Genomic DNA, 12163 nt, shown 5'->3' with positions numbered 1-12163 from the left:
TCCAGGAGAACACAGATCCATGTGCAGGGATCCGCGTTGCGGCACTGATGCTCGGAAGTGAGGGATGTGCTGTATGGGAAAGTGATGACACTGGGACCAGTCTGCAGACATAATCTAGACTATGCCCGCATGCTGCTGTGTCATACAGTGATCTTTCCTGCCTCACTAGAAGGGCTTGTGCCCTGTGTTACAGTGTAGTAATGATAATAAGATGTATTGGGAGCCTGTATATGACGTGGGGGCTCCTGGTTAGGGGCTGCACGAGTGGGGCTGCGTTCACACTAGCGTTGTGGTACGGTGTGTTGTGAAGCGTAGCAATCCTGATCCAGATCACATCTCTATACTTAACATAGGGACGCACGGAGCTGCGTTTGCATCAGGATGCATCAGGGTTTTCCATGTTCTCCCAAAACGCAGCTTGTTGCAAATTTTGGGTGTTAAAAAAAATCTGCAGACATCCTGATATGTGTCAGCAAAAACATATGATTGTCAATGTAGACGCACCTGAATCAGGATGCCTGCGTCCAATCTGCATGTGGATTTCATACTGCGCAGGCTCCGAGGCCCATTGTCTTTCACCAGTCTCTCTCTCCTCTCTCTCCCACTTCTCCTCTCTCTTCCCTCCCTTCTCCTCTCTCCCCCTCTCCTCTGCCCCAGAAGTCAGAATTTCACATTTCCAACCAGATCCTCATTAGGGTGCAGTTCCATGCGTTTTCTTCCATTTGTAGAAAAAACACGGATGTGAATAAATCGCGTCCAAGAGGGAATGACTGCAGCAATGACGGTGCGGACGAATAGTCTGGGGGAATAGACGTCCCGCCGGGCTACTGCTGGTTCATTATCAGATCACCAGCGCCGATAGGAAACTATTCTTACTGCACATGACTCTATTACACTGCAGTAATAGGGGGGTCAGGAGGAAGGGGCCAGTGGGGGAACATGAAGGATCTTTTCAGTGTAATATGGAAACAAAACTGGCCCTGGTCCAAATCATTTTGCAGGCTTCAAATAAGTGCACCCGCGAGATTGTCCATGACTGTAACGCTGGCTGACCTTAGAATAGGTCAGCAATGTCTGATCAGTGAGGGGGCGACACCGAGCCCCCCGGCCCGGCAGCTGCTCTTAGTGGCTGATTTTACCATTCAGTAGGCGTTGCTTACATATTCTGCAGTGTGTGTACAGCGCTTCCAACATACCTCTTACGGATTATACTCTTATACTGCGCCAACACGGATCGCAGCACTTACTAATCCAGACAGGACAAGTACAAAAAACGCCACAGATTAGAAAGGAATACATGGTAAGACTGCAACCAAGGAGCCGGGGCCTGACCACAAGAGCCGACAATCTGAGGAGACAGCAATGCTGAATAACAGTCTACACTGCGTCACTAGATCCTTATACAGGTGGAGAATGAGGCCCTCACTGTACAGGAGAGACCGGAGCGAGGACTGTGGAAAACGGATTAATATTAGAAAAAGAGCCGTTAAAAGAGCCAAAAGAGCCGGCTCTTTATGGTGAGCGGAGCCGAATCGCCAAAAAGAGCAGAACTTCCCATCACTAGAGGGGCCACATCCCCTGCCCCGATATATGGGGGGACCCCGAGGAGGAGAAGCTCAGTGTCACCCAGGACTGACACACTGTAACGGCACCACAGTCACTGCACACTGGAGGGCGGAGCTCAGCGCTGATTGGACGGGAGCTGCAGCGTCCTCCAATAGGAGAAGGAATCTCCGCTGCTCAGCAGTTACCGGGCAGAGGGAGGACGAGAGGTGAGAGCTGGAGGAAGCGAAAGGGAAAGAAAACCTGTGAGATCTCAGGGCCGGATAAGACGCGTCACACAGTGACCACGGGGGACAGAGGCCGCAGACACAGGAGCCATCCTCCCGGGGATAATGAGGGGAGAAAGCCTCTGGGATCACTCAATAGGGGAAAATCAGTATAAGGGATGTGCCCCCTAGAGGCCGCGCAATGCTACTGCAGACAGTGTCCTCATTGCTTTACCCTACTGCACTGCTCTCTATTCAGCAAAACCCAGCATGCAATTCTGTGCATAGAAAAGTGTCAAATCCTTTTGGGTCTATAGCTCCTCTGCGGATCTGTCCTGGACGACCACTAATGAGAGCCCCCACCTAGTGTCACATTTGTTCTCAGACTTCACATCTGACTTCAGAACCGCAGCAAATCATGAGCCTCCTCTGACCTCTCTCATACCATCAATTCTTCACATCCTCCTCTAATCCTTTAATCAGAACTATTCTTTTCATCCTCCTCTGATCCTTTCTATTCTTCACATTCTTCTCTTTCTGTAGTCAGGAAAATTATTAATATCCTCCTCTGATCCTCATGTCAGATTGATTCTTCACATTGTAGGGATGTGACTCGCTTAGGTGCAGCGGGAGACAAACATTAGGCACGTTCCTTTAAGATTTCACCAGGTTTATTACTCCATAAACCAGAGACAGCATAACACTGAAATGTAAGCTTCACTTCAGGCAAAGGAACAGAAAGGTCCGTGGCTTCAGACTTGGACTGAGAGTCTCAGCACATGCTGGGAGCTGTAGTCCTCCCCATATACACTCTCTGTAGTGTCCCACCTGGACACATGGAAGTCTGTCCACACTCAGACAGACTCACTCCACACTCTCACATGTGCCAAACACCTCAATTACATAGCCCTGTAACCACACCCAAAGGGGATCACATGGCTATGACATCACCAAAGGTTGTATAGACACACAGGCTTCCCTGACACAGTGTAACAGAAAGATCAGCAGTACCTCTGCTGATCAATACACCCTGGAGCCTGCATCCCAAGGCCACCCACCTTGAGACCCACAATGGTCATTTAGGACCCTGCTCCTGTTACCACACTGAATGTGCCTGTACACCCGTCCTGGGACACCCACACAGCGCCCCCTAGTCGACACAGTGGTAACTACACCACATACCTCCCCCCTCTGTTCAAACTTGTGGGGTTGAACACATGACATCACCCAGGTATCTTGAGACCTGGCACCCATGTCACCTTGCCCTACAAGTCGAGAGGACCATCTCCGTCTGTTTCGGTAGTCAAACTGCCTCATATTCACGTTAGGCCTCCCCCGCCCCCAGCGGTCAGTATCTCGGCCTTGGGCTTTGGCCTTCCCGTCAACGTGATCAGACACTCTTTAGTCTCCACCTGTTTGCAGTGCGCTCCGTCACCCGACCTTTCTCTCACCGGCCGGCTCTCCCAGTTCACACTGTCACGAGTCCCACGTCCAGCTGGGCCAACTGGCTGGTCTGAGTCTGACCCTCTGTCACTATGTCCACCACCGGGTCTCGTGCCTATGTTACTACGATTAGAACGGCCACTTGCGGACTCTCGACGTTCTTGCCTTCGACTACCTGTCCTTTCATTCCTTGGAGGATCCCTTCGGGTCCTTACACCTTGGGTTGGAGGTGGACGCCACCTGACGTTCTCTATCTGCTCATTCATCTGCAGTCGATCAATCTCCTTCAGGTACGCTACCCGATATTCCAGGAGCATGCGAAGCTTCCCAATGCTTTCCACCGAACCAACCACAATGACAGGAACCATGTCATCTTCAATAACGACTTGGATTTCACCAGCAGGTGGGATCCTCACTCTCTTCACACAGGATCGATTCACCATCTCCTGCATCACCTTTCCAAGTCTGCCAACGACTTTCCCCACCAGATTTCTGGGCACCGGAATTATGTCTTCCACAAAGCCCAGCCGACTTTGTGCTTCCCTTGCAAGCTCCAGACGTCGAGCGGCTTTCCTATTACGCTCCACGAGCATCTGTTTCGTGCGGAGACATTGTAGGTGCATCTCCTTCAGGACAGCCACCCTTCTCTCTGTGTCTTCCGTTTCTGCCAGTATCACCAACTGGTCTGTTTCTGGTGCCCAGCTCACACTATAGGCCTTTACTGCCTTTTTAAAAGTCTCATGCACACCTTCGCTGGCACACGCTTCTCGCCCGTCTTCGGGTACCTCCATCACGCACTTGAAGGTCATGGACTTGCTCTCATCCTGGACAGATGGCTCTGGGTTCCCCACGGACACTTCCCTCAAGGTATCTGCCAAGACCGGGTGACTGTCTTGTGCAGCTCTTGGTTCACCATCTTCCTGAGATTTACAGTCTTCAGGACCCTTTTCCAAGATGGGCTTTGGCAGTTCTGCCTTGCTATCAGTCGGGCACGGCCGCTGTACGTCTTCACCCATCCACTTCTTCTGCAGAAGACCTTTTACTACTCCACTGAGTTCTTGCAGAACTTTATCTCGCTCCTCTGCCAGGTAGCGACGCTCATCCTCTCTCCTGAGAATCTCCTGTTGATGCTTCTTTTGGGCCTCTCTGAGCACCTCCATATCTTCCAACAGGGTCTTGTTCATGGTTTTACATGCTGACAGGTGACCTCTGAGCTCAGAGACTTCCTTCTCCAGCTCATCCACTCTGTGCTCAGCTGCTTGCCTTAGGACTCTTTCCCGTTCGACATGTTCTGTTACAGTCTCCTTTATCAGCTGTATCTCATGATCTTGTTCTCTTTTGGCCAGCACGTGTCTCACCACTACCTCTTTAATTATATCAAAGGGTACCACTGGGTCAGTCACACCAGTCGAGTGAACCCTCCAGTTACCGTCCAGCACCAATGTGTCTAGTCCAGTAGTCTCATCTCCCAGCCCACCATCTGTCTTATCACGAGACGTCAGGTCCGTCACTTGGGCAGATGTACTTCTTCCTCTGGTCAGTTCTACCTCTGACCTGTCCATGTCAGGAGCCGTCACTGTCTCAGTGTCCGCTGGCCCCACAGTCGAAGCATCTCCATCATCCGACCAAATGTCATCAAACAAAAGAAAGTCCCGGCCCCTCTCCCAGGCATAGACTAAGTCCCGTGGTATCCCTCTACCTTGGCACTCACCACCTTTGGTCCCCTCAAACACTACTGTGTCTACTGCGTAGTTCACCGTGACCCCGTGTTTACAGCGAACCCTGACGTTTTTCTCGGTCAGAGAGAAAACGAGAGGCGTTCCTGTCAGAGTCACCTGACTCTCTGAGTCCAGCCGACCAAAGGCTCCTTCCCGGTGCAGCATCACTGTACACATCTGTGGCCCATCATTACTACCTGGAAAGGATATTCCACATTCTGAAAAAGACCTGCACATACACTGCGGTACTCCAGACATACCTACTGAGTCACCCAGTGCTGTCACTTCTTCACACTTGGCCACTTTCTGGACCACCACCCCACTTTGGGTTGCCACTCCAATTTGGGTCACCGCCCCCTTTTGGGTCACCACTCCAATTTGGGTCACCGCCCCCAATTTGGGTCACCGCCCCCAATTTGGGTCACCGCCCCCAATTTGGGTCACCGCCCCCTTTTGGGATTTGCCCATGTCCGTCCTGCAGAACCTCTTAGGCCACAGTTCACACAGTACAGTTTGTCTTTTAACGATACCACACAAGTCTTTGCTGGCACCACCACAGCTCCTGCTGTCACTGATCACCGGCACCTCCGGCTGCTGTTCACACACATACACAGCGGCTGGTGTCACTGCAGCTCCTGCTGCACCATCTTCGTGGCCCCGCCGATCCACCGGAAGCCGCTTGTCACCTTCGTAACCCCGCCGGGTTACTGGAAGCCGCTTGTCACCCTCAAAGATAAAAAAGCCACAAAAGTGCGCCCATAGGGCCTTACCAGTGCAGGTATAATGGGTTATGCAGCAATAATACAGGGTACTCACCCTTAATAGTTGTGTAAAGCCACAACTACTGTATCCGCTTAGTCACATGCAATAAAGCTGCAGCAGGATGGTGTAGACAGACAGCGTCTGCTACCAATGCTCCCAGGGCAGATCCCTTAAAGAAAACACCAGGTCCTTGTGCTGCGAGACCTTCGTGACCCCACTGAGCCACAGCAAGCACCTTCAGGTTTTGCAGAGGAAAAGAAAAAAAAAAAGAAAAAAAAACACATGCACAGTCTCTCACATGTCCTGTTCGTGTGCCACTCAGGACGTACCGTCTCCGCCTGAGACCGTCCACCACACAGGGCACACCGGGTGCTATTCAGGGAGCCGACCCTCCTCCCAGGGTCTCCCAACACACCAGCCTCACCAGGTCCAGGGGCTCAGCGGGTGCTCTTCAGGACATCCGTCTCCGCCTGAGACTGCCCAACACACGCCTCACCAGGTCCAAGGTCATAGCACGTGTTCCAGGGATCCGATTCCTCTCCCAGAACCTCCCAACACTGACCCTCCAGGACCTTGCTCACTGACCCCTCCAGGAACACAGTCTCTCACTGACCCTGGTCAGTGCAACACAGACTCCTGTCTGTTACCTGTGTCGGCCACACAGGTTCCTGGACGCCTCTTCTCCTCAGAGGTATCCCACAAATATTAATACAGTCACTTTCTCTGACCTCGGTCAGTATTACTCACGGTTGTCAGACCGTCTGCTCTCCTGGCTCAGAATCGCCAGTGCTGCCACACGTGCTTCTGGGAGTCGCTGCCCGCAGTCTGTCACCAATTGTAGGGATGTGACTCGCTTAGGTGCAGCGGGAGACAAACATGAGGCACGTTCCTTTAAAATTTCACCAGGTTTATTACTCCATAAACCAGAGACAGCATAACACTGAAATGTAAGCTTCACTTCAGGCAAAGGAACAGAAAGGTCCGTGGCTTCAGACTTGGACTGAGAGTCTCAGCACATGCTGGGAGCTGTAGTCCTCCCCATATACACTCTCTGTAGTGTCCCACCTGGACACATGGAAGTCTGTCCACACTCAGACAGACTCACTCCACTCTCTCACATGTGCCAAACACCTCAATTACATAGCCCTGTAACCACACCCAAAGGGGATCACATGGCTATGACATCACCAAAGGTTGTATAGACACACAGGCTTCCCTGACACAGTGTAACAGAAAGATCAGCAGTACCTCTGCTGATCAATACACCCTGGAGCCTGCATCCCAAGGCCACCCACCTTGAGACCCACAATGGTCATTTAGGACCCTGCTCCTGTTACCACACTGAATGTGCCTGTACACCCGTCCTGGGACACCCACACAGCGCCCCCTAGCCGACACAGTGGTAACTACACCACAACATCCTCTGCTGATCCTCATGTCAGATTGATTCTTCACATCCTCCTCCATCATCCAATCTGCTTTATGTCTCATTGTAGACACATCCTCAGGGTGATTCTTCCATTATATTAGTGACAGTGCGTCCCACCTGCTCACATCAGCCATGTCTTATTCTTCTGCAGAGATCTCAGCGCTGTCCCGGTCTTATGAAATATTCACCCATATCGGGGTTTCTCCGCTGCCATCCTCTGGGAATCGGCCCAGTGATGTCCTGAGGATTTCTGTAATGCTGCAGTAATCGGCACATAAGCTTCCGCCATGGAGGATATGCACAATTGGGATTCCTCCAGGACCGCACGTAACAAGGACGGCAATAGGTGAGTGTGAGGGTGCGATGCTCGCTGCTAATAAGCCTCCATCACTATATTACATGTACCCTCCACACTACTAATATCACCATAGTGGGGAGGATGGAGCCGTAACGCCTGTGCACACCATGCAGATCTGTCACAAAACCTGAAGGGTTTCCCAACTCCAGCAAAGTGAGTGAGAATCCCGAGGTCTCGTGCACACGGGGCTTATTTGTCACCTGCAGATTTGGGGCAGATTTTCAATTCTTTCAGCGTTCACACTAATGAGGGGAAAAGTCTGCATCAAAAACGCAAGTAACAAAAAAGCATCAAAAACGCAGATATTATAAGAGCAGAACTGATGGATACAGGAAAATGCATATTCCTTAATAAAGGAGACTCTCCAAAGACTATACATAATAATGGAGAAACATCGAGAGTTTCACTTGATTGGCCATTCCTTACATGATATATGACTGTGCATCTATAAAGTGCGGCCATCGTTGGGTTGATGATCTTTACAATTATACATGTGGCTCTGTAGAATATTCACCATATAATGATGGGAGCGTCATATTAAATATCTTACCTATTCCTCTTCCACTCATTGGGCTTAAGCTGCACAACTCCACATAAGATGTCGCTCATTCTATATATTGGGTTAGAGGAGCGCTCATCAGTTATGGATGTGAATGCGGATTCCATATAAGATCTCTACATGATCCGCTGATTGCATCTCTCACATCTCCTTGATAGGATTCTCCCCATTGTGTGTAATGAGCGCATGTTTTCTCTCCAAACCTCTTACCTTTACAGCCAGCAATAGACGGCCATACGATTCTCATTAATGCCCATAGAGGCTTCTCCAGATGTGGACTTTATCTGTATTCAAAATCTGTATTCTTGGTGTCTTGGAAGATTGGGCGGATTCGGACTCCCCCATGGCAGCAGCTTTCTGTAGAATCATTTTCCAGGCTAGAAAGTTGATGTCACCGCACTGGATGGAGCGATCCTCCCCATCACTGGAAGAACTAAAAGCCAGAATAAATAATACCCTATGTGTGGAAAGAGGAGAAAATATCAAAAGAAAGGCGCTCCAAAAATGTATAACCTATGGGGGCAATGGCGACTACTCCAGGTGCGGCTTCAGAAACCTCCTTCTTCATCGCCCATTGCTTTGTATTAAACAAGAAACTCTCGGGGAATGAGGCAGAACGAATACATGTATAGGAATAACTAATTATTAATCACTTTCTCAGTAAATGAGAGGACACAATCCAGATATAAGCACAGTGATGTAATAAGGAGAGAGGACCGTCAGGGGAAATGATCTAATCTTCTTTTATTCTTCCGCCACAGCCACTGTATGTATCTTTTCATAAACCAGCAAGTGAGTATTTTTTCTATTTGACTGCTTTCTTATATCCCTCCACTAGGGGGAGCAGTAACATCTCTTCTCTCTTGGACACAGACACAGTTGTTCTTCCCATCTGATAGCGGTATAATTGCCCCATATGGAGCCACATCTTCTCTCATGTTTCATGGATTCATTGATTACTCTACTATATTATTTACATACATATGTGCTTACCAGTGACATTAACAGTTTTTGCAGTAGATCTTTTTTATTCTGTTTTTATACTTTATTTACATACATGTTTAATAAAATTACATATTTTTAGTCAATACCTGTATTATTGGTAATTTTTCATGGGAGTACTATTGTTGTCTTTATGATAATTATGAAATATTTCTTGCTACTCCCATAGACTTATAGGACCTGCTTAGGCTATTAATTACTGTCACCATGCAATAACGGCCAAGACTGGAGATCACATCCATCCTGGCTGTTATAGTGATATTCCCATCTCCAAGATCTGATCCCAATATGTAGTAGGTATAATAATAATAGCAAATACCTCCGATTAACAGTGTAGTATAGTTCTTCTGATTGGCTGTGTCTCTTACCACATGTGCAGAGCAGTGCAAAAGTGTAGGTATCCATGGTTACGACCATAAAGTGACAGTTAGTTGTTAGTGGTCGTAACCATGGATACCTCCGCTCCAGCACGGGGATCACTGTACGCACTAGCACTATATACAATATATACTCGCCTCCATCTTTCCTGCCAGTTCTATATCTCTTCTCTGTGTATATCGGACGCTCCTATTCCTCGCAGCACATTGAGCTCTTATGTTTATACAGATATAAATACAGGATGGCGTCTATAGACACGGAATTAGATTTATCATCTAATAACACAGGAGTTGTGACTTGTGATATAAAAACTTATGTGAGATTTCCCGTTCTCCATATTCCTATAGATGTCGGGGAATAACGGAATGCGCTGCTGTTTATCTGTACACGGAATATTTCTTCTTCACGGTCACACACATCCCTGTGTGATATTACTCCCATCAGTCACACACACGCTCTGTGCTTCTCTCTCACGTTTCCTGGTTTGCAATACGATTTTATTGGTTGAATATTATAATATTTCCTGTTCCCATAGATCTCTTCTTTATCTGCGACTGTTCGGTCTCAGACTCGTGTATTCACATTTCTAATTGGACGTATTTGCTAATATTATTATTATTACACTTTCTACATATTGGGATCGGATCCTGGAGATGGGAATACCCCTTCATATCACTTAACGTCTTCATGTCTGGTCAAGTTTTCTCTTTTTTTCTTCCCATTTTTCCAGGAGCCATAACATTATTATTTCTCCTCTGACATGGCCGCATCAGGGACGTTGTTGTTTTTTTGTGTGGGACTATTTGTAATTTTGAAGGACGCCATTCATTTTCCCGTATAATGTACTGAGGAATGTGTGGTAAACAGTGAATATATTGCAATACTATCATTGTATTTGGGGGGTCTTGCTTTAGTATGATTACAGTGATACCAAACTTATACTTTTTATTTTTTTTTAAGAGATTTTAAAGAAATTCTGAATTCTGCAAAATAAATAAAGTTTGGTTTGTGTCACCATTTTCTTAGGCCGGTAACTTTTTTGTTATATTTAGCAGATGATGCTGTACAAGGGACTGCATGTTTCAGTGCGGAGCTGGACTTTATTTGTACTCTGTTGGGTACATAAAAATTTTTTTGGTTGTATATTAATTTAATTATTTGACAGAGAAACACAAAATAGCTGAAAAAGCCAAATCCAGATATTCCATTGTTTTCTTTCTTTATGACGATTACAGAACAAGATCATCAATTTTCATTGAATGAATGTTTACAGACATCGCAAAACAATCGTCACATCCTATTTATCAGCGCTCACCCGCCCAACCTTCCTGCTGACAGGGCATTGGGTCCGGAACTGCTGGGGCCGAGCCTCCTGCTGCAAGGGGAATGAAATTGAGGACGGAGGAGACCCATGACCTGCATAGAGGGGGAGTGGTGAGTCCGGAGAGGATAAGGGAGTTTCCACGGGAAGAGAGTTCCCGCCAGAGGAAGGCAAGAATGCGGACCAGCGTCGCGCTGCAGGTAGCGTTAGGCTGAGCACCAGCGAAAGAGGACAAGTGCAGGAAGGACTGGTTAGTGTAGCCGGGCGCACAGGGAAGAGCACACCGAGCGGGAGATTGTTGTGCGGGACTCCAGGCTGCAGAGTACGCTGAGCGGGAGGTTGTTGTGAAAGACTCCCGGCCACTGGGCAACTGAATGGACTAGGAGCTCAGCGGGCAAAACTGGTGACCACCCGCTGCCGCCAGAAGAAGGACCGTTTGTCGCAGGCAGGGAATCCGGCAGCCAGATTGCCATCTAACTCAGAGAAATGTACACCCGAGTCACGATAAGCGAAACTGATAGACTATTAATTTGAAGTACTGTTATCCTGTTTAACTCTCAGCCCTTTAACCCCTTCACCCCCAAGGGTGGTTTGCACGTTCATGACCGGGCCAATTTTTACAATTCTGACCACTGTACCTTTATGAGGTCATAACTCTGGAACGCTTCCATGGATCCCGGTGATTCTGACATTGTTTTCTCGTGACATATTGTACTTCATGTTAGTGGTAAAATTTCATTCAAATAACTTGCGTTTATTTGTGAAAAAAACGGAAATTTGGCAAAAATTTTGAAAATTTCGCAATTTTCCAACTTTGAATTTTTATGCCCTTAAATCACAGAGATACGGCACACAAAAAACTTGATAAGTAACATTTCCCACATGTTTACTTTAGATCAGCACAATTTTGGAACCAAAATTTTTTGTTGTTAGGAAGTTATAAGGGTTAAAAGTTGACCAGCGATTTCTCATTTTTACAACACCATTTTATTTTTAGGACCACATCACATTTGAAGCCACTTTGAGGGGTCTATATGATAGAAAATACCCAAAAGTGACACCATTCTAAAAACTGCACCCCTTAAGGTGCTCAAAACCACATTCAAGAAGTTTATTAACCCTTTAGGTGCGTCACAGGAATTTTTTTGAATATTTAAAAAAAAAATGAGCATCTAACTTTTTTTCATAAAAAAAATACTTCAGGTTCAATTTTTTTTATTTTACCAAGGGTAACAGGAGAAATTGGACTGCAAAAGTTATTGTGCAATTTGTCCTGAGTACGCTGATACCTGATTTGTGGGGGGGAACGACTGTTTCGGCGCATGGCAGAGCTCAGCAGGGAAGGAGCGCCGTTTGACTTTTTCAATGCAAAATTGGCTGGAATTCAGATCGGACGCCATGTCACGTTTGGAGAGTCCCTGATG

General features: G+C 47.6%; 1 long non-coding RNA gene across 1 annotated transcript; it reads left to right on the top strand.

Annotated features, from left to right (window-relative positions):
• The first annotated feature begins 1242 nt into the window (after window positions 1–1242).
• Window positions 1243–9126, top strand: LOC141048434 (uncharacterized). The gene is made up of 3 exons (XR_012220057.1): window positions 1243–1772; window positions 7273–7467; window positions 8257–9126. It is a non-coding gene; the product is annotated as an uncharacterized lncRNA (long non-coding RNA).
• The last annotated feature ends 3037 nt before the right edge of the window (window positions 9127–12163 follow it).

The sequence above is a fragment of the Dendrobates tinctorius genome, unplaced genomic scaffold (assembly GCF_039654945.1).
Source record: "Dendrobates tinctorius isolate UK_male_01 unplaced genomic scaffold, ASM3965494v1 ptg000135l, whole genome shotgun sequence".
Taxonomy (NCBI): Eukaryota; Metazoa; Chordata; class Amphibia; order Anura; family Dendrobatidae; genus Dendrobates; species Dendrobates tinctorius.
The sequence above is the reverse complement of the archived record's forward strand: the minus strand, read 5'-3'. Positions and strand labels throughout refer to the sequence as shown.